The 22947-nt window shown below is 46.3% G+C and overlaps 1 pseudogene; it reads left to right on the plus strand.

Annotated features, from left to right (window-relative positions):
• The first annotated feature begins 287 nt into the window (after nt 1-287).
• On the plus strand, nt 288-4602 carry LOC128053135 (40S ribosomal protein S3a-like; annotated as a pseudogene).
• Nucleotides 4603-22947: the final 18345 nt, after the last annotated feature.

Genomic DNA, 22947 nt, shown 5'->3' on the forward strand with positions numbered 1-22947 from the left:
ACCCAAGAAAGCTACCTACCTGTGAGCATTCCCATCAAAGCATGATTACAGGGCCTAAGTTCCCACTGGAGTTGTACTTCCACCCTTTTGGCTCTCTTAGGGACACGACTGAGCGACTTCACTTTCACTTTTCCCTTTCATGCATTGGAGAGGGAAATGGCAACCCACTCCAGTGTTCTTGTCTGGAGAATCCCAGGGATGGGGGAGCCTGGTGGGCTGCCGTCTGTGGGGTCGCACAGAGTCGGACACGACTGAAGCAACGCAGCAGCAGCAGCAGCAGGGGCCCCATGGCAGTTGTCAAGAACAAGCACCATATGAAAGGAGGCAAAAAGGGAGCCAAGAAGAAAATGGTTGACCCATTTTCTAAGAAAGATTAGTATGATGTGAAAGCACCAGCTATGTTCGATATAAGAAATACTGGTAAAACACTGGCCACTGGAATTCAAGGAATTAAAATCGCATCTGCTGGCCTCAAGGGTTATATTTTTGAAGTGAGTCTTGCTGATCTGCAGAATGATGAAGTTCATTTAGGAAATTCAAGCCAATTACTAAGGATGTTCAGGGAAAAAAAACTGCCTGATTGATTTCCATGACATGGATCTTACCCATGACAAATTGTGCTCCATGGTCAAAAAAAATGTCAGACCATGATTGAAGCTCACGTTGATGTCAAGACTACCTACCAGTGGTTACTTGCTTCATCTGTTCTGTGTAGGTTTTACTAAAAAATGCAACAGTCAGATTTGGAAGACCACTTATGCCCAGCACCAGTAGATGCATCAGATGTGCACAGAGGTGATGGAAATCACGACCTGAGAGGTGCAAATGACTTCAAAGAGATGGTCAGTAAATTGATTCCAAACAGCATTGGAAAAGACATAGAAAAGACTTGCCAGTCTATTTATCTACTCCATGATGTCTTCTTTAGAAAAGTAAAAATGCTGAAGAATGCCAGGTTTGAATTGGGGAAAACTTATGGGGTTACATGGTGAAGGTAGTAGTTCTGGAAAAGTGACTGGCATGAGACAGGTGCCAAAGTTGAACAAGTCCAAGAAGGTTTAAAATGCAGTCCTTTAATGATGACAGATAAAAGATCTTACTTTTGAAAAAATAAAACCACTATGACAAACTGACAGTTTCTTGCAAGGTTAGACATAGAACTACCATATGGCCCAGCAATTCTATTCCTGACATATATCCCACAGAATTGAGAGCAGGGACTTGAACAGATACTTGCACACCCGTACACACAGCATCATTACCCACAATAGCCAAAAAGTGGAAACAACCCCAGTGTCCATGAACAGATGAATGGATAAAGAGATATGGTACATCCAGAGAATGGAATATTATTCAGCCATGAAAAGGAATGAAATTCTGACACATGCTACATGTGGATGAACCCTGAAAACGTTATGCTTAGTAAAGTGAGTTAGACACAGAAGAATAAATATTGTATGATGCCATTTATGCAAGATACCTGGCATGGGCAAATTCATAGACAGAAAATAGAATGGTGGTTACCAAGGGCTGGGAGAATGGGGAAGAGGAAGTTATTATTCTATGGATACAGAATAATATCCAGAATGTTTGTTAGGGATGATGAAAAGGTTTGGGTGTAAATAGCATGGTGGTTACACCACATTATAAATACTTTTAGTACCACTGAATTGTACACTTAACAAACGTTAAGATGATAAATTGTTGTTCAGTGGCTCAGTCATGTCCAACTCTTCGTGACCCCGTGGACCGCAGCATGCCAGGCTTCCCTGTCCTTCACCATCTGCCAGAGTTTGCTCAAACTCATGTCCATTGAGTCGATGATGCCATCCAACCATCTCCTCCTGCCCTCCATCTTTCCCAGCATCAGGTTATTTTCCAGTGAGTCAGCTCTTCACATCAGGTGGCCAAAGTATTGGAGCTTTGGCTTCAGCATCAGTCCTTCCAATGAATATTCAGAGTTGATTTCCTTTAGGATTGACTAGTTTGATTGCCTTGCTGTCCACGGGACTCTCAAGAGTCTTCTCCAACACCACAGTTCCAAAGCATCCATTCTTTGGCACTCAGCCTTCTTTATGGTCCAACTCTCACATCTGTACATGACTACTGGAAAAACCCTAGCTTTGACCATATGGACTTTTGTTGTTAAATATTATGTGTATTTTACTACAGTTTAAAAACACCACAGTTACAGAGCACTGGGAAAGACATACATTTGGATAGAGGAAAATGCTACAGGGCAGGGGAAGGTAGATAAGTGCACGGCATTTTTTTTTTCTGTGCTAGTTCCACACACAGTATTGAGACATCACTTTACCTCCAGTCCAGTCCTGCAGCCTGGGACCATCATTTCCAATATTCTCAGTGTGGCAAAATGAGAACATATGTGTGCCTCAGGGCATGTGATATCATGGAGTCCCCTCTGCGGGGGAAGCAAGTCCATAGGGCCAGTGCTAAGCCCCCAACTTCCTCCTGCCTGGACAGTAGAGGTGGGCCAGGGAGAGGACTGAACACAGCTCTGTGTTCCCAATTCGTCAACACGACATTTGGCAGCTGGTTGTTGTTCAGTATTTTGGAGGAAGAGAAGGAAAGATGTGTGTGGTTAAGACCCATCTTCTGTTTGCTTTTAGTTTTCTGGGACCAAGTGGTTGCCTGTGACACACAGAATGTCCTTCTTTGTTTAAACAGCAGAGATCATCCCCAGATCCACAGAATGGTGGGTAGGTCAGGAGTTGGGCTGTAAGTAACAACATACAGCTGGAGAGGCCTGTGCCAAAAGGGGACCCCTGGAGGGAGCTGGGGCCTCATACCAGGGGCCCAGGCCACGTTGTGACCTCCGAGGGCCCTGAGCACCGGGGCCTTTGTCAGCCCCTCCCATCATAATAATATCAATATTTAAATATTTAAAATGTAACTTTAAATTATTCAACATTTTTTCCTATTTTAGAGCAAATTTCATTGATTTCTGTGGGCCCTAAAAATTTCTCTCTTTTTTTGAATGTGAGAAAAAAATTTAAAGTTTCATAGGCCCCCAGAAGTATCTCTGCCCTAGCACTGTGCTCCCTGTGCGTGACCTGAGAGGGCCTGGAGCACGCCTTCTTGTCTTTCTTCCTCTCGGGGTTATTCTTCTGATGTAGGAGGAGACTTTGAGGTCATCTGTGCCACCTCCCATGCAGGCAGAAGTCCCACTAAGGCAACCTCCAGGGGGATCATGCATTCTCTGCCTCCAGCCATGGGATCCAAGCAGCCCCTCTAAGTATAAGCAAGTTCTTAATATTGAGCTGTTGAGCAAAAGCCTTCATCCCTGTAATTTTCAGCAGCTGCTTCTAACTGCACTCAACTGGGTCAACACAGAGCAAGTTTTAAGTCCTTTAAAGATCTGACGCAACTCCCATGTGTCATCTCTACCGCTCAGCCCAAGTTCTCTGCTCCAGGTTAAGCACTCTGAGACCTTGCGTGGCAGGATCTATAAACCCTCGTCTGCTGAGCACCCTCCTTTGGACAGATACTGATGCACCTCAGATGTGGCCTGATCGGATCACACCTGTCCCCTCTGCCACAGCGTCAGTCTTGTGCTAGCGCCACTTACTAGTAATAGACCACACGGTTGGCGTGCACTAACCTGGGATCCCTTACGCCCCGTGGTTCTCTGTTCTGTCCCACACTGAAGTTGGGCTTCACTGGCAGGCTTCACCGGTGACTCAGTGGTAAAGAATTTGCCTACCTGTGCAGGAGATGTGGGTTTGATCCCTGGGTCAGGAAGATCCCCTGGAGAAGGAAATGGCAACCCAATCCAGTATTCTTGCCCAGGAAACCCCATGGACAGATGAGCCTGGAGGGCTACAGTCCAGGGGATCGCAAAGAGTCAGACACAACTTAGCGACTCAAGCTGAAATTAACCCAGTCTATCCCAGTCTCTCCTCAAGCCATTCATCTCTTCAGCTTGGAGACATGGTGTGTCGTCTTTGACTTGGTTCATCATGATCTGTCAAGATCTTTATTCTGTCCTCTGGGAGAGAGGCAGTCCTTTCCATGTTTGGCTCTCCACAGATTTGACAAGTATGCTTTCTTGGTCTTAAACCCTACATGGCAGGGACCAAAACTTCTATTTTCAAATTTGCCATTGTTTTCCTGTTATTGAAGGTTGAGTCTGGACCCTGAAATGGCTGAAACAAAGACATTTTCATTTTGGTTTTGTGAGTGACTTTTGCCTTCTAGGAAAGAAGGAAAGTAGCTCTTAGAGTCAATTTGTTCTTTGTTCTGGAAGGAACACTTTGATGATTATTTCCTTTTTTAAAAAAGATATCAGGTATAGGGCTAGATGTTATGGGACAACCTTCCAGGAGAGGTGATCTATCCTGGTCAGGTGCGGCAGAGCAGTGCTTTACTGAGAGGAGGCTGGGAAAGGTAGTGATGATGAGGAAGGCCAGTGCCGTGTGGGGCAGCTGATATCCACTTGAACTTTCTTCTTCTGCTCTGTAATTCCTTCGTGTTAGCCCAGAGTTCTCAGTCGATGCTCTTAACCTGTTGTTTTCACTGTGTTCCAGAGAACCTTGAGGGTCCTTAGGGGGAACAGAGGCAGCTAGTGCTGACCAAGAGTGAGAGACAATAAGAAATGACCAGATGAATCTGGGGACCAGGACATACTCCTCAGGAGTCCTCAGAAGGCAAGAGGTGGACTGGGAACACAGCTGGGTTTTCTGACATGGGTTATTCAGGGGAGGGGCCCCGCAAGGGCAGGAGAATGTGGGATGTCCAGGTTACGTGAGTTCAGCCACAGGAGGACATCTTTCAGACACTGTCAATTTAACGTTCAATATTAGCATGTAAGTAACATGTTGTGGGTGCAGACCTGGGGGATTCAACTAGCCCCACACCACTTTAGCTGTCTTGTTCTCATCCTACCCACTTGCCTTCATCTTTATGTTCTACAGATTTGGGGGGTTTCTTTTTGATCACAAAAGTTATCTGTATTCCTCATGAAAATCCAAATGATCCAGAAGCCAACTGGAAAACATTTTATCCAATGTTATATTAAAATCAAGATGCACCAGGCCTACGTTATTTGCCAGCTCTCTTTGGCAAGGAGGCGCTTGTTGGCTTAGCAGGCTATCTGCCTTCTTGTCAGCACTGGCTCCCTGTCCCAACTCTAGAGTGTGGTCTTGAAGTCCATGACCTTAAGCATCCTGAATAAACAGGATGTGAGCAGACACTTGAACTAGTAGGCGAATCCCGTTTGCTTTTAAGTTCCTCCAGGTGGTGGTGTCCCTTAGCAATAGTATTGGAGGTCGCAGCCAGGGTTTTATCAGTGGGAATGGATATAGCATCTAGAAGAATATTCTGTTACTATGTATGGGAAAATGTAGACTTTTAAATTTCTACACAGGAGGTAGTAGAGATCTGCTGCTCTTTTGGAGATGGGTGGGGGGTGGCGGGGGTGGGGGGCGCTGCACTGCATGGCTTGTGGGATCTTAGTTCTCCCACCAGGTATTGAACTTGGGCCCTCGGTAGTGAGAGCAGAGTCCTAACCACTGGACTGCCAGGGACTTCCTGAGACCTATTGCTTTCAACTTCCTTACATCCTTTCCTCTTTTGCAGACAGTGCCCTGGTTCTCTTTTGGGGAACCACTTCTCCCACATCCTTAACCCCAGTGGTATGTGAGAGGCCACCCAATGCCCTGGCTCTTTGAGTGAGCATGTAATCTAGACCTAGACAACAGCGACATGCCCTCCTATCACAATGATCTCAGAGAGGGTCAGGCGGGTCAGTGGGCCAGCCGTGGTCAGTCCCAGGTTTTTTGCCTGTGTTATCAGTAAGGAAGGGACTTTATGTGCAGGACTGCTCCACCAGGAGAAGTCAGCCTGAATCCAAGTGGCCACCTTTGCCCCCACAGAGGAGCCCTGGGCCAGGCTGAGATGGAGAAACTCAGGTGCCAGTGACACTGTTTGCTTATAGGAATCCCACCATACCTGAAGCCATCCCTGGAATTCTCCATCCAAACCAATTTGAATGGAGTTTCTGTCACTGACAACTAAGATGCTAGAATAAGAAAGGTTATTCTTTTGACAACTGCACTAAAAAATATCTTCCTTGAGAAAATAACTGGCTTTGTAGTTGTATTTTGTTTATTCTATGCTGAATTTATCAATTATTAGATATAATGAGTAGGAGAGATCAAATGAGGCCATTTTGAATTATTGTACAAGTGATATTTGGGGGTTTTAAGTTCATATAAATTTTATAATACCCAGGCAACAATAGGGCAAGGTAAACATGAGAAAAGGTGATTCCCATGCAGTGTCCAAATTATTGGAAAAACATTCAATTCTTTAGTTTATGACAATTATATTAACTATCCCAGTCAACTCCCAGGTAGCTTAAGTGATAAAGAAACTGTCTGCCAATGCAGGAGCCGCAGGTTCGACCCCTGGGTGGAAAAGATCCCCTGGAGAAGAAAGTGGCAACCCACTCCAGTATTCTTGCCTGGGAAATGCCATGGACAGAGGAACCTGGTGGCTTAGAGTCCATGGGGTCTCAAAGAGCCGGACACGACTGAGCGTGCAAGCACTACAATGGAGACAGACACTGATTGAGAAGATCCAGAGGTTTGGGCCTTTGGGAGGCAGTGTCTGGGAGTATTTGAATCACCTGAGAGTATCAACTCCTTAGTTCACACTACCAAAAAGAAAGGAAGTATATCAGACCAACAGCATGTGCGCGTGCATGCTAAGTCGCTTCCGCCATGTCTGTGATTCTGTGCATCCCTAACTGTAGCCCACTAGGCTCCTCTGTCCATGGGATTCTCCAGGCAAGAATACTGGAGTGGGTGCCATGGCCTCCTCCAGGGTACTTTACATTAAATGCAGTTAAATGCATTCACATGCAGTTAAATATAGGAAATATTGCCTTTCCTCACAGAGTGAGCACAGCACCTCCAGTAATCATCTGGTTTAGATATTGTCAGTGCCACACTTCACGTATTATTTTTTCCTAAACCTCTGGGAAAATGCCCCTTTTTGCAGTGTGTGTGTCTAAGTTTGATTTTCTTAAGCCTTTGTTGACAGACAGGTATGATCCAGGCCTCAGACTAGGAGACAGGGAAGCCCAAATTTTATTTCAGGTATGATACAGAGTCCTCGTGTGGCCTTGAAAAAGCCATTTAACCTCGTGGCCTCAGTTTCCCTGTCTGACAACTAAGGCTCATAATCCAAATCTAGATACCTCCCTAGACTGCTGTATGCATTAATTACTGTTTATTGTGCAAGTGGAAGTTGGGCTGTGTTAATTATTATTATCATTTCTGGGTCTTCCAGCCAAGTTGAAGCCAAGCCCTTGCCTCGCTTTTAGTTCCTGAGATCTGACAAGGTACAGCCCCAGGCAGTGAGGAGGACCATAAATCAAGGCTAATCGGCAGATTTATGCATATCTCACCACAAGGGACTGGCCCCAGGAGGCTCTGCCAGCCACAGGCTTCGGTTCTGGGGTTCCTGGGCAGCCCAGAGACCCACAGGCTTTACCAGGACATTGTTCTAATAGGGCAAGTGTTGTAAGGCTGTGCCACACTCCTGTCCCTCACCTCTTTGTGTACCTGCCATTTAATTTACTAAGGAGTCTGGAGATCAATAAGAGATGCTTACCCTGTCATTACACAAGGCCCTAAATTGCAAGTTGCAGGTGGAGAAGCTTCAGAAGTATTGTGATCACTCAGGAAGAAAGATGACTAATCGCTTTCTTCTGGTCACTTATTCGGCTTATGACTTTGGTTTCTACTCTAAGTACAACAGTTATCAGATCTCCATGTAAGTAGGGAGCTGACAGTTGGTACATACAGCTCCCCTGACTACACCTGCGGGTTCTGCTGCTTTATCTAGTCCTGGACGCCTCGTAGTGATTTTCCCCGCCACCATTTAAAGTTCAGAATGCGGGTGAAGGAGAGAAAGCTCACCTCACCCCACCTTCTGCCAACAATGATCAGCATCAGGATCACTGTTGAGCTTCCAGGAGGCACCCTGCTTTTAACCCTTTGCAGGAAGGCTAATCTCCTCATATCCAGGGCAAGTTGGATAAACAGTTCCAAGTTTGGATCTTGGCCACATGCAGAACCCTAGAACCCACTGGGGCATTGCAATGACCCAGTCCCTGAATGTCCGGAAGAACAGAGGGGCACAGATGCATCCCATATCCGGTGTCATCTCACTCGGCAGAGGCTGGAACAATCTGATTTTAGGGAAATCCTAAGCCCCCAGTAAAGCACCGTGCTTAATCTAACGAGCACTGAGTCCTATTGTCCAAATGCAGGTCACATCCCTGCCTGTGTGCTTGACATGCTTGTCAAGGAACGTGCCCACATCTGTCCGCACTGATTCATGACCATCTCCTTCCAAATTTAGTTCTTGATGCTGATACCACCAGCCCCCATTCACCCCACAAGCCCCAGCCCTCACTTTCCCTGCCTCTGCAATACCCCTGCAAACCAGCAGGTCCCACGCGGCTCTTTTGTCTGCTCAGCACAGCAGGCAGACAGCAGGGGTACTGGTGAGTGCTAGTTAACTGATTAATGATTATAAAGCACTTTGAAAGCATAAAGAACTAGATAAATGCCAAGTATTATTGTTATTAATGCTGAGGAGGCTGTTTAGTCATCCTTGGCCTTGAACTCAGCTCACTGCCCCCACTGTGGCCGCAGGCTGATCTGTGAACTAGGATGAGAACCCTCCTCCTCCCTGCAGGCGCTGTTTCACACTGAGTCAGTGACCAAGGTGAAGGGCAGGGGCCAGGAAACCTCTCCTCGTCTCCCACCTGCTCTCGAAGCACGGCCTGCTTTGCGGCTGTCATGCTAACATTTACCGAAAGCCAGGCTCTGAAACTGCCTCTCTTGTTTCCCATTCACCTGTTTGGTAAGTTCATTTGAGTTCTTGATTACGGTGATTAGGGCATCTCTGTGTGCACACAGGATGGGTACCAGAGTCAAGCCCTACTTTCCATTAGCGGCTGGACTCACTTGTTCACATGATCTGACCATTCTCTTGTTGGTATATTTTTGAGGGCTGCACTCTTCTCTACATGCCCCTAAGTACATGTGCTCATTTGACAGAGCAGCTCTGTGTGCTGGAGAAGACAGGTGGTGGTTTCTCCATTTGATAGACATAAGAGCCAGGGGCCTCTGGATCCTGGTGATGGGATCAAGGTGCACCCAGCTCTCTTGCACCCGACACTCAGCAGTGCCCTCCGCCAGCAGCAGACCCCAGACATCTGGCAGGATGTTCCAGGAGATGGCGAAGAGCCTCCACAACACAAGACCTTAGGATTCATCCATGCAATGGCCTCCTTTCAAAGATGACAAAACCAAGGTCCCCAGAAGTCAAATTACTGGTCTAAGATGACAGCGCCAGTGAAGGAGTGAGGCTTGAGGCCAGCCTTTGGCCAGGCTTCTTCCTTCTTCAGTAGCCATTTGTAATTCAGAGTGGTGAGGCTTCAGCTGGCTTCATATTCTTTGTACTTTTCGGTGTTTTCCATATTTTCCTTCTGAAACAAGACACAATCTGAAAGCAAGTGATTGCTCTAAGTGGATAACCATGGGTGTGGAGTGCTGCCTTCCTCTCCCCTGAGCACAGAACTCTTCTTGGGTGAGCAGATGATCTTTCAGTGGAGGCTCAGAGGGGCCAGGCATTGCCGGTCTTCTTAGTGCTTTGAACTGCCATAAGAAAACACCACAGTCTAGGTGGCTTATAAAACCAGGAATGTACAGCTCCCAGTTCTGTAGGTTGGAAGTCTGCAATCAGGGTGCCCCCACGGTCAGATGAGGGCGTCCTCCAGTCTGCAGACTTGTGGCCTCCTGGTAGAAGGGGCTGGGGTGCTGTGGAGGCCCCCCTTTAAAAAATTTTTTTTGTTTATTTATTTTAATTGGAAGATAATTACTCTATAATCTTGTGGTGGTTTTTTTCCATACATCAGCATGAAATCAGTCACAGGTGCACATGTGGCCCCCCATCCTGAACCCCCCTCCCACCTCCCTCCCCACCCCCTCCCTCTGGGTTGTCTGAGGGCACCGACTTGAGTGCCCTACTTCATGCATTGAACTTGCACTGGTCATCTTTTTACATACGGTAATATACATGTTTCAATGCTATTCTCTCAAATCATCCCACCCTTACCTTCTCCCGCATAGTCCAAAAGTCTGTTCTTAACATCTGTGTCTCTCTGCTGTCTTGCATATCGTATCATCGTTATGGTCTTTCTAAATTCCATATATATGCATTGATATACTGTTTTGGTGTTTCTCTTTCTGACTTACTTCACTCTGTATATTAGGCTCCAGTTTCATCCACCTCATTAGAACTGATTCAAATGTGTTCTTTTTTATAGCCGAGTAATATTCCATTGTGTATATGTACCACTACTTCCTTATCCATTCATATGCTAATGGACATCTAGGTTGTTTCCATGTCCTAGCTATGGTAAACAGTGCTGCAGTGAACATTGGGGTACACGTGTCTCTTTCAGTTCTGGTTTTGGAGACCTCTTTTTAAAGAGCACTGATCCCATTCATGAGGGCTCCACCTTCACAACCTATGCACCTCCCAATCCTAACATCACATTGGGCATTAGGGTTTCAACATACAAATTTGAGGGCACACACACCTTCAAACCATGGCACTGGCTGTCTTCTTCCAGCTTAGTTTGCCGAAGGAGGCGTCCCAACAGACCTAGTACTTGTTTCTAGGTCTACACCCTCAAAGGTGGGGCCATGTGCCCTGGGGGTGGGAGAGACAGTTGATCTGAACCTACAGCCGGGGCACAGCCTTTCCAGACAGGGCCATTGCTGCTGTGATGACAGCCTCAGAAAGCTTTTGAAGGGCCCTTCGATGACTGAGATCCAACTACCACCACACGCTGTGCATGCTTCTAACCAAGATCTGTGGCCTAGCGCTGTGGCCTGAGGTGCTGTGGGATTTCTTTTTTTAAATAAGTTTATTACGTAGCTCCGTTTTTAAAAACTGCAGCTTCAAGATACATCGAAGTTCAGACGTGCACGAAGAACACAGGCCTGGCCTAGAGTGAAGCTAGAAAGCAAAGAAGCCAGCAAAGCCTCAGGTTCCACCCTCTCTGCCCCATCTCAGTTCATGAGTGGGGCCACAGCCCTGGGCACAGGGATGGGTGATGTGGGCACCGCTGGCAGATTCCATTCTCCTCTTGCACTTCTGAGCAGATGCTTTATCCCAAAGAATTTGGGAGCATCTGGAAGAAGCAGAGGAGCCACAGCATCCAGAGAAGAACTGCCAGAGGTGAGTCTGTCTCAGGAAGAGGCATCAGACCCACTGCTGAGGGTTAAAGTAAGGCAAGCACATCCCAGAAAAATCAACCTGCCCCTTGGAGTTTTCTGGAATGAGCTGTAGCATAATTCACATGGCCAAGTGATACCAAAGAAAAATGAGTTTTTGAAAGCCAGAATCGTCACCCAGCACCACCCCTCTCTTCCCTTTTCGGGACACTTATAGTGTGTCGGGCACGATTATGTATAGTCTTCCATTTAACCCTCACATCGAGTGAGGAGCACACTTTTACAGATGTGGAAGCTAAGGCACAGAGGAGTTAAGAGGCCTGCCCAAGGATGCCCAGATAACATGTGGTAGAACTAGGATTTGAAGTGTGTCCTCCTGTCTCCAAAGCCCAGACTTTTCATCTCTTTGGTGTTTGCAGACCACAGTCTCATCAACTTCTCTGTAATTAAGGCAGCCCTCTTAGTCTGAAGTTTCAATGGAAGTAGAAAATATTTGGGGATCTCTTGGCTGAAAAGAATTGCCCAAGAGATGTTAGAAAGGCCAAGGGGCTGGTTGAGTTGCCTGATGGGGGCTTTTTACCAGGGATGGTGCTCTTGGTGAGAGGAGGAAGTTCACAGAGGAGCTTTACTACTGAAGAACAGAGTGTCTGTGTGGAGCCCCTGTCCCCAGGTCACAGCAAGCCAGGCTGGCTCAGCATGGAAGATGACTCGTGGAGAATGGTGTTAGTTGCCCATGATTTGAACACCATTTCCACTTCCATCAAAATCCTCTCTTTTAATCAGTTGGTTTTGACAAGCACTAAGGCACAGATGCTGGGAAAAGGGGATTTCTGTAATGCCACCACACATTTGAAAGGTTATGTGCACGCTGCTATGTCATGCTCAGCTGGACCTGGCTGACGCCCCCATACCACCCCCAGCAATATTTAACATGCATGTTCTATCACCAGAAAAGGCATCTCTGCATAACTTCTGTTAGGTATTTGGGCCTCTGCCCTGAACACGGGTCCTATTTCACCTGTACCTCATCAACATGATTCCGCCCCCCTGAAGAGTCCCATTGGTGGAGCGTGGCTAGCAGGGAATCTCAGAAGCACAAGGCTTACCTACAGAAAAGACTTTCATCCGACCATCTCAAAGCACCAACAGACAGTAATTAATCCCCACAACACCTGCGCTTGGAAGGCAGGTGTGACCACCCGGTTTTTATAGACTGGGGCCAGGAGGCACATGGTGACGTTCGTTAAAGGACTTTCTTCAGGCGGCACCTCCCTGGTGAAGCTGGGGCTGGGTTGGGGGCAGTCCTACTTCTGAAGTGGGTGAGAGACAGAGAGAGTGAGTGGAAGCCAGGCTCTTGTCACTTGGCCACCTTTCCCTCCCCAGGACACACGTTCCCCAGCTCACACTTACTGTGGCTGTGAGTGGGGTGGGGGAGGGGGTCTCAAGAAGATTCTCAGAGATTCAAGAAACCAAAGGCGGGGTGAGGAGTAGAAGAGAAAGAGAATGAAAAGCAAAAAATAGTGCAGGAGGAGGTTAGAGGTTCTCTCTGACTTCCTGTAAGTATAATCCGACAGGCCACATGTGAGGGAAACCAAATGTCATGCGAAGCAGTGAAATTGTCACCCTCAGGAGGTGGGCCTTGTTAGGCGAAAGGTCAGAATAATCCCTTCTCTAGCAAAGCAGAAGTCCCAATGCTATTTTTAGAAGCTCCTAGAATTTGCCGCCTATTTTTAGAAACTCCTAGAATTTGCCACCACAATGTAGCATGAGAAGAACCAGAGTTCCAGTTCATCGCTCTGGAGTGCAGAGTCACAGTTCTCTCCACCTTGGCTAATAGGCTTCTGAGAAGTGATCAGAACAGATGTTAGCAAAGTGATCACACCTCCAGCACACTGAGGCTCCTCGTGGCTACAGAACCTGGTGGGAAGGATCAGGGCAAGCAAGTCATGACCCTCCTGAGCAGTGGTTAGGAATGTGGGCATTTTAGTCCTGCTGAGCTGAGCTCCATTCCCATCCCCACCTCCCTCTAGAGCTGGGTCACCTCGGTAAGTGGTCTGATCTCTTTAGCCTCAGTTTTCTCATCTGTTAATTGGGACTAGTCATGCCCTCCCTCCTGGGATGGTTTGAAGAGTTATCTGCAACAATACTAGTTCCTAATACACATTCAATGAACAGCAGCTGTTATGTTCTTAGATTATACATATTGGTTTTTCTTTACTAAGAGGACACCTCCTGTACATGACAGGAACGAACGAGAGCACTGTTTCTATAGGGTTACTGAAACATACCATTCTTAGCTGGTTCGGAGTGCTTCCACATTCCAAGTCTACGAACCATGACTGATTTTGCTTGGCCTAGAACACCCTGGGTTTTCTTTCCCTTGGGACTAACATGGACCAAAATGACAGCCAGGACCGTCCAGACCTGATCCATGCAGTCATCTGAAAACACTCCCATGATTTTTCAAGAGGATCAGCATTACTTCTCTTCTAGGCTTCCCTCAGATGGTAAAGAATCTGCCTGTAATGCAGAAGACCTGGGTTCAATCCCTGGGTTGGGAAGATCCCCTAGAGGAGAGCATGGCAACCCACTCTCATATTCTTGCCTGGAGAATCCCCATGGACAAAGGAGCCTGGACTACAGTCCATAGGGTCACAAAGTATCAGACATAACTGTTAGGATCCTGGCAGCCTCTGGTCACAACATTTTTCATCAACTGATCAATACACAACTTTGGGTTATGTGTGGTTCTTTTTAAAGACACCTAACTTAATAGAAATTGATTCATTAAAACTGAACTCACAGCCAACAGCACTATAACTCATGCCTGAATGAAACTTCTCTAACACACGTATTTCCTCTGTAAGGAACATCACACCCCTCTTGCGCTTAGAAACATGAGGCAGCTCTTCAGCACTGTGTATGGGGCCATTTTAAACAGGGAAATTACTAACAAAAAGCACAAAGAGGCACATAATGTGGAATGAGATAGACTGCAAAAAGTCACTTGTTTACAACCTCAGGGCCAAAATGAGAGGACACCATTGCCTTGTTCAACTTCAGCTGACATTCGAATATCAGGTGACTCAAAATTTTTGTTGGTCTGCACATGTGTGTGTCTGAAAATGTCTGCAAAAGCACCACCAGCATTGATCCTGGGATTACAAATAAACATTAAGTAGATGAATTTGTAATTACAGAATCTGCAAATAATAAGGGTTGACTTGTATCATTTCCAAGCATTTAAAACTCAAGGAAGCCAATTCTATGGTAACTGAGGCAGAGTGAAGCATCTTTTGCAACTTGTAGGAATGTGTCTAGGACAGGAACAAGTAAAATGTCTTTTTGTATAAGTTTGGGCATCCTTTACTAGACATTTCCATCGTTTTCTTCCTTAATCTTTTATACCTCTGGACTTTGCTCAAGGTCAACAATTAAAAACCTAGACTTTGGGGAAAAAAACGAGCATTTTATTATAGAAAGTAAAACTATTTGGTGCTTTCTTACGTTTATTATTATTGGCTTTAGCAGAAAACATTTATCTTTCTCAAACATGTCTGATTGCGTGCATGCTCAGTCACTTCAGTCGTGTCCAATTCTTTGCAACCCTATGGACTGTAGCCTGCCAGGCTCCTCAGTCCATGGGATTTCCCAGCCAAGAACTCCAGGGGGTCTTCCTGACCCAGAGATTGAACCCATGTCTCTTATGTCTCCTGCATTGGCAGGCAGGTTCTTTACCACTAGTGCAACCTGGGAAGCCCTTGTCTGCTTATAACTATGTAAAAAATATGCATATGTAGAAAGATTGGGAGGAGACAAAAAATAAAAACAATTGTTAGAGTGGTAGAATGTGAAAACAGTTTTCCTCGATAATGTGCTCTTCAGTGTTGATGTTATGTGATCTCAGACATAAATAAACTGAAGAAAAAAACTTCAATTAAAACAAGATGTCTGGGAGTAGAAAAATGACTAATGAAAATATATTTAAACACAGGGGACTTAATAATCTTTCATCATTTGTTCTTTGGAAGTTTGCTCACATTGGGAAAAAAAAAGATTGCACATTCCATGTTACCCATCATTTCTGTTCTGCAGCATTCCCTAAGGGCCATGCTAGTCTTTGCAGGATAGATTTTAATATTCTAAGCCCTTTAGATGGTTTCATTCCTGTAGACACATGATGTTAAGACAGAAAGAAGAAAACCAGAATATTGAAAATGTACATGGCACAGGTAACCAGCACATTATCAGGTGTCTCTGGGAAACAGGAAACTCAGCAACAAGTGATTTTGTGAAAACTACCAAGGAGAAAGTCCAGCAACAAATCACCAGCAGATGTGCAAAGTGGCCTGTTTAAGGCAGGCTGGACACAGGCGCGACCTACAGCTTTTGAGCATAGAATCTGATGCAATTCATGGGCAAATATGCCTTAGTAAAATTCCCCCTGAAGGCCATAGCAATCAGCTAATCCAGGATTTATTGGGCAAGTTAATATGCCTGGCTGGACTACATGTGGAGGGCACCAAGAAAAATCAGACCCAGTCCTTGGCCTCAAGTCACAGTCTGCTTGGGAAGACAGGATTCGCTCATCAAAGGAGCCCTGGGCCCCATGGTCGTCCAGTGCTGAGCTCCCGCTGCTGCCAGGCCAGGTCTAGACTTTTGGGACACACAGTGAAGAAGAGAAAGTTCCTGCCTTCAGATGTTCAGATTCTTGTGGGGGAGACAAACAATAAACATGAAAAGAAATCAACCGAACTGCTTCAGACACAGAAGTGCTCAGAAGGAAACCAATGGCAATGTTATAAAGAGTGCTTGTCCTCTTTAGGGAGATAGATGTGATCTCAGGTGATGGGAAGTCAGCCAGCTGCATCAAGATCTGGGGGAAGATTTCCATTGGCCGAGGGTTTATGGTATGTATGGCAGATCAGGAGACCAGTCCAGAGGGAGGAAAGACTCCTGTAAGCGGGGAACCCTCCAAGAGTTAGAGGAAATGAAGTAATGTAGGACTTTATTCTGTAGGTTGGGGCTGCTTGCTACTCCCTACCTCTGCTCTCAGAGCAGACATTGCTAGTCTAACCCAGCACTCTCCCACCAAGCCCGGGGCAACCTCATAAACAGACACTACCAATCAATTCGAACTGAGGTGTGAGTTAAAGACTGTTTGCCACTCACACTATAAACAGTGGGAAGCCTTTTAAAGGTTATGAGCAAGTAACTTTCAAAATAAAAGGAGTGTTTTTAAGAAAGATTAATCTAACCACTGTATGCATTCTAACTTGGAGTGTGTTCTTGAGGCCACTTAAAAGAGAATATTAATAGTGGATATTTATTAAGCACCTAGCATTTTAACAACTTTATTCATTTTGATAACCTAAAAAGGCAGAGAGAATTATTCCCTTTCAGCAGATAAACGGAGACTCAGAAAAGGGACGTCACTTGCTCAAGTGAAAAAACCAAGAGCTACGTCATTCGGTTCCAAAGCCCTCTCTTGTTTCACTGTGGAACAGTGATATTCTGAACATAAGGCAGTAGGAATTTAGATGGGAAGATTGGACAGATGTGAGAAACATAAAGGAAAAATTAGTGGGAGTTGATGACTAATGGCTGTTAGAAGGCAGGCAAGGGTAGGGTCAAAGATAATAACCACAACAAAAGAAAACATGTCTTGGTTGCAGAGAACAAAGTCTTGAAATATGCACACCAATATTGGAAGGAGGGGATGGAGAGTTGGGGGTGGGGGCATATTTTTAGTTGTTTCATAAGCTTCTGCATTTTTTTTTGCAATAAGTGTGTAATTTAAAAAATTAGATTATTTAAAAATCTAAGGGTTTTTTTTTCCCCCCTGGGTAACTGGGAGATGCCACTGACAGAATTCAGCAGGTGCTAAGTTTTGGCTTGGGGGGGTAAGATAATACATCTGATTTAGACCTGTTGAGTCACTGGTGGGACAGCCAGGTGACAGTGGCATTTTAGTTCCAATTCGGGATTCAGGGGCATCTGTGGTTCCAAGATCTGACTCTTTGTTTGGGATGCAGCCAGTCAAAAGCTCCGGAGACCCACAGGAGATCTCCAGCACCAGCGTGGCCCAGTGGATGGGACCAGGGCTGGACCCAGAACTGGGAAGTGCTGACACCACCCTGGGCATATTCTTCATTTATTCACAGGTCCCAAGAGTGCTGCTGGCAGGGAGGTTGAGGAAGGGAGGAGAGGGATCCCTCTGGCATCCCTGGCCCCTGGCGAAATGCTGGCACTCTAGGAGGGAGGCCCTCACCAGGAGATGACTTCCTGGGGGTGCTTGACCTCTCCGTGCCCTGTGTGGACATCACTCTACATCTGTTTACCTCAAAGCAATAGGGTTGTGAGCAATGGCTAATAAAAAGAGCCCTTTGACAACTAGCAGTTTTCATAATCACAACCATAACAAGAACAATCATAATAATATGTCCAGGAAAAACAACAGTTCACTGAAAATTTGAGAGTAGATTCCTGAGGCGGGAAGAAGATGCCCCCATAATCATCTTCCTCAAGATGCTTTTTAATAGAAGGTAATAACCAGAAATGAAACCATCAACATAATATCTGCCATGTCATAAAAAATAATTGCCGGGTCGGCCAGGCTCCCTGGAGCAAGCCTTCCTCTGCCTGGCTCCTTCGTTGTCAGTTCAAACTTTCTTCTTCACCATCGCTGAGCAGCTACCTGTCCCCTGGCATCCAGACTTTCAGAATGGGGCAGAAGGAACCCAGGAAGTCAGTACACATTGTCCCAGTTTCCAAGCAGGCGGATGCTTTGAACTCCAGGAGCAGGCTACTTCCTCTGTGGGAGAGAAGAGAGTGGGGCTGACCCAGGAGAAACATGCTTCCCTCCTGTTTGTTTGCCAGATGTGTGGTTTTCAAGCAAGCTGGCCTGGAATGGGTGCAGTGCTCGCACGGCCAGGGTGGGCCACTGGGTAGGACCCCCCATGCTGCAAGACTGCAATCTCCCTTGGGGTTGCAGGAAGTCAGTCTTGTGGTCATTTTCCAATCCCAAACCTTAAAAATGTATTATTTCTTTAGAAATCACCTGGAAACCCAATGGCTGCCTAAACATTCCAGCTGTCCAAATGTGCTAATGGACCCCTGGCTCTGGAAGAACCCAGTGGGTCATGCCCTGCCAGGCCCACACAGTGTGCCGACTTCACAGCTTATAAGCTGACATTTGGCCTGAAGTCTCTCTGTCCCCATGGTCCATTGTGACCCCAGAACTCTACTTTGAAAAGGCCTAACTCTAAAGCATCACTTCACACATGTAGCCTTTGACCGGAAAATTCATCCCAAGCCTCAGAAGGCAAATCCTATGGCTGCTGGGCATGAAGTAGCCCTTCTACCTGTGACAAGATCCCTGGGCTGACCCTTTGGAATTTGGGAAAGATCCCAGTTCTCTTTAGGAAGCAGCAGCCCAAATGGGGCAGCCCTGCCCTGCATTACTCAGTCTGGAGGTTGATTCATTTCAGTGATACAGGCAGTGGGGGAGCCTGGCAGCCACTGCCTGTTACGCACCTCTCTGTCACATCGCATTTAATGACTTAGAATCATCTGATAATAATTCAGGTGATCGTTTTACAACATGTTTCTTCAAATTCTATTTAGGGAGAAAGCTGGAGAGGAGAGTGCACATGCCCTCCTCCTCACCCCCCGCTATCCCTCAAGGCCTCGTGGCTAGAAACAGGGCACCGTCCATTCGGCCAAGCTGTGTCTTTGTGCTGAAGGAGGCCCAAGAGTCCACTCTTCCTCTTGGTTGTTGGGTGACATTCCTTTCATCTCTCAGGATAAGTCTCTCTGGTGCAGTTGGTGGCTCCTTCCTCCCTTGGCAAGCTCTCCAGTCCAAGGTAGACGGGATCATCTGTAAGGAAGCCCCAAAGTCGGTAATCCCTCCTGGCCAGATTCTGGTGGAGCAAATCCCCTCCCGCCGCCCTCATTTCCTCTTCTCCTGGTTCTGCCTGGGCCTGTCTCTGAACGCCCAGCCTCCTAAAAGCGCAACTTGGATTCACAAAAGTTCAGAATCTCAGAGAGGCTTTCACCTCTCTATGCCCCAACACCTCTTTCATCGCTGACCCTTCTCTACTAAAAGAGTGTTTTTCCTGCTCAGCTGGCGCTGGACAGGTTGCTCATTGGATGCTTTCCCTGGCTTGGGTGCCCAGAACTGAATTCTTGTGGTTAATGCCCTAGAGGGGCCTCCTCATGTAGCTACCCTGGCAGTGTGGCTGGTTTGAAGAGAAATATGCTGTACGGGTAAAACAGACACCAGACTTGTAAGACTTGGAGCAACAACAACAACAGAGAAACTCAAGTATCATTAATGGATGGATTATATGTTGAAATGATATTTTGGATACTTTAGGTTAAAGCAAATACTAAACTTCCTTAACCTGTTTCTTTTTTACCTTTTCTGAGATGACTATTAGAAAATTTAAAATTACACTTGTGGCTCACATTGCATTTCTATTGGGCAGCACTGATCTGGGGTGAGGCACCAGCCATTAACTTCACAGGGCTCCTGGGCCCACAATGCCACCCCTTAACCTTTTTTTCCCTTTTTCTTTCCTCCTTAGGCTTTTTGAAATAACTCCAGAATGTGGCCTTAAGACTGATCCCTTAAGGGATGATTTCCACCCACACAGTGAAGATGGGATTAAGGGGGAAAGTAAAAAAAAATAAAAGAAATCCTCCTTAACTGCCTGATTAGCTTGTATTGTGGGTCCCTGGGGACTATGTTCTTTTAAACTTTAATTGCTATCCATGCAGTGGCCCCTGAGAAACATGTTTATTACTGTGATTGTTATTAGGCTCAATATTAATAATAACCATAATAATCATCTGTTCAGTCAGAGTGAGTAAAATATTCCAGGAGAGTAAGAAGTGCACCCATTAACTCGGCACCAGAGCATGTGTTTGGAAAATGAGCTCTTTTAGGAACTAAAGGATACTTGAAGTCTTGAAGTTCTGACAGAGTTCATGGTGAAGGAAGGAAGCATCAAGCCATGGTTCGTTAACTCCGGTGTGGACAGGCATGAACACACTGGTACGGATATCAAAATCACCACAGATGTGGCCATGCAACCCCATTTCTTTGGTGTATCAGAAACAGCTCCGGTGGTGTTATCCCTTCTAATGCAGAAGTGGTTGGAAACCCACTTATGGGACTCATGACTGTGACAGTTCCTGAGGAAGGGGAGGCAGGAGGTCCGGGGCAAGGCTTTCCTCCTGGGGTGGCCTCCTGCACTGCACACCCTCCCTTCTCCTATCCATCAAGCCTCACCCCATGTTCATCTCCCCAGAAGTGGAAGGCTCCATGTGACCCCTTGCTCAGAAACTTTCCATGAGCTTCTGCTGTCTAAGTCCCCACCTCTGGCCCCTGGCTGTGCCTCTCACTTCCCTGCCCAGCACTCTGCACAGGGTTCAGCCAGCTGCTGGGTCATTTCATTCATTCCTCAGCCCAGGATTGAAGGCAAGGATGTACCCTGCATTCTACTGGGCTTTGAAGTTAGTTACAGACTCCATTCGTACCCCCTGGAGTCTACTGTCTAGCGAGGAAATAATTACACAAATCATGATTTTCCCAGAAACTATGAAGGTCAAGTACAAAGGCTAGAGAAGCATATATCTCAGCTCTCCTTAAGCCTGTGTTCACCACCTCCAGTGGACTGCTCTTGGAGGACAGTCAGCTGGTTACCTCCCCAGAAGGACACCTCCCCTTCACCCCAACTGCGTGGCTGAGCAGGAGTGAGTGCCCAGGGAATTCCAGGCAGAGCTTATCTTTCCAGTCAGGGACCTGGTGGTTCTCTGCATCTGTCCTCAGTGGTTCAGGATTCAGAAATGCCTGGCAGAGCAGCAGGAGAGAGTCAGGGGACACCTGCCAGGCTCTGTGCAAAGCATAAATGGCAGGACCCTTCCTGTGAGTTCACCCAATCCTGCAGAGGTGATTGTATTCACTAGAGCACATTGGGATGCTACACTTAAAAAATACATACTTTAGATCTTCCAGCAATACCTTCCCTACCTGCCACAGGAAGGGTGATGATCCCTGAAGGGGACGTGGTGGCTCCTCCCCTTTGCGTGTCTCAAGCCCCACCCAGAAGGCGTCGGGAAAGTGAGGTCTCACCAGGGGAGTTTGGTGGGTGAGGCCGGTCAAAGTCACCACGTCAGGCCCTCAAGTTGTGAGCCAGGAGCGTGTAGAGCAGGAACCAGTGCGACACCATCGTCATCACCGCATTACGTCATCCAAGTCCACGGGCAGTTTCTGTGGAACCAGAACGAGGAGTGCTTTTTCTTGCTTGCTGCTGGAGACGGTTCCTGAGTTACAGTGAACATCATGTTACGAAATCCCAACTTGCGTTTTCCTCTTCATGCACTGATTCAGCCTTGTCGCACTTTTTAAAGAGAGAATCATCTGGGGGCTCCTGGGCCTCGCCACAAGTTTTACAAACCAGGTCAGGGATGAGACCCAGAAATCTGCACTCGGCCTGAGCGGCCGGGGACATCCACGAACCCTCCAGTCGACCCCCGCCTCTGGGTGCCAGGCTGTCAGTCCTGCCCCGGGTCTGCCCCGAGATGGTGCTCTGCTTCCCTATTCCTCGGCGCTTATTGTCTGCCGCCAAAACTGCCCATCCTGCTGTCCTCTGGAACTTTCTAGAGTTTTTTGCTGTAGTGAGTGCCCACCTCTGGTGAGCTCGGGGGAGAGAGGGGCTTGTTTCTAGTGTGGCAGACCTGAGAGAGAGAGGAGGGAGCTGACAGGTGCCTTGATAGGAGAGGTGGATTACACTCTAGCAGGATAATTGGGTTAAAAAACTAAAACTCTTATTGTCCTTATATTTTCTAAATAGAAAACAATGCCTTTTTGTTACAGAAAAAAAAAGTGGATTTTAAAAGAACCAAAAAAGAATAAGGAAAACAAAAATGTACCACAAACTCACCCTATAGATACAATAATTAACCCATGAATAAACTTCCCTAGAATCTTTTTCCTAGAAACCTATGCTATGCTTTATCAGTTTACGTACAAAATAATCACAGCTCTTTTAACTTTATTTATTTATTTATTTTTAATATTTTATTTATATTTATTTATTTATTTATTTATTTATTTTTTTACTGTATTGATTTTGCCATACATTGACATGAATCCAGCACGGGTGTATATGCTTTCCCAAACATGAACCCCCCTCCCACCTCCCTCCCCATAACATCTCTCTGGGTCATCACCGTGCACCAGCCCCAAGCATGCTGTATCCTGCGTCGGACTTAGACTGGTGATTTGATTCTTACATGATAGTATATATGTTACAATGCCATTCTCCCAAATCATCCCACCCTCTCCCTCTCCCTCAGAGTCCAAAAGTCCGTTATACACATCTGTGTCTTTTTTGCTGTCTTGCATACAAGGTCGTCATTGCCGTCTTTCTAAATTCCATATATATGTGTTAGTATACTGTATTGGTGTTTTTCTTTCTGGCTTACTTCACTCTGTATAATCGGCTCCAGTTTCATCCATCTCATCAGAACTGATTCAAATGTATTCTTTTTAACGGCTGAGTTAAATTAATAGATTTGAGCCCCTGTCCTGCCTATGAATCTGTTTCCTTCTTGCATGTGAGTCTGTCTTTTCCTGTGATAATTTCTAGAACCAAGA

The sequence above is a fragment of the Budorcas taxicolor genome, chromosome 9, assembly GCF_023091745.1.
Source record: "Budorcas taxicolor isolate Tak-1 chromosome 9, Takin1.1, whole genome shotgun sequence".
NCBI classification, from domain to species: Eukaryota; Metazoa; Chordata; class Mammalia; order Artiodactyla; family Bovidae; genus Budorcas; species Budorcas taxicolor.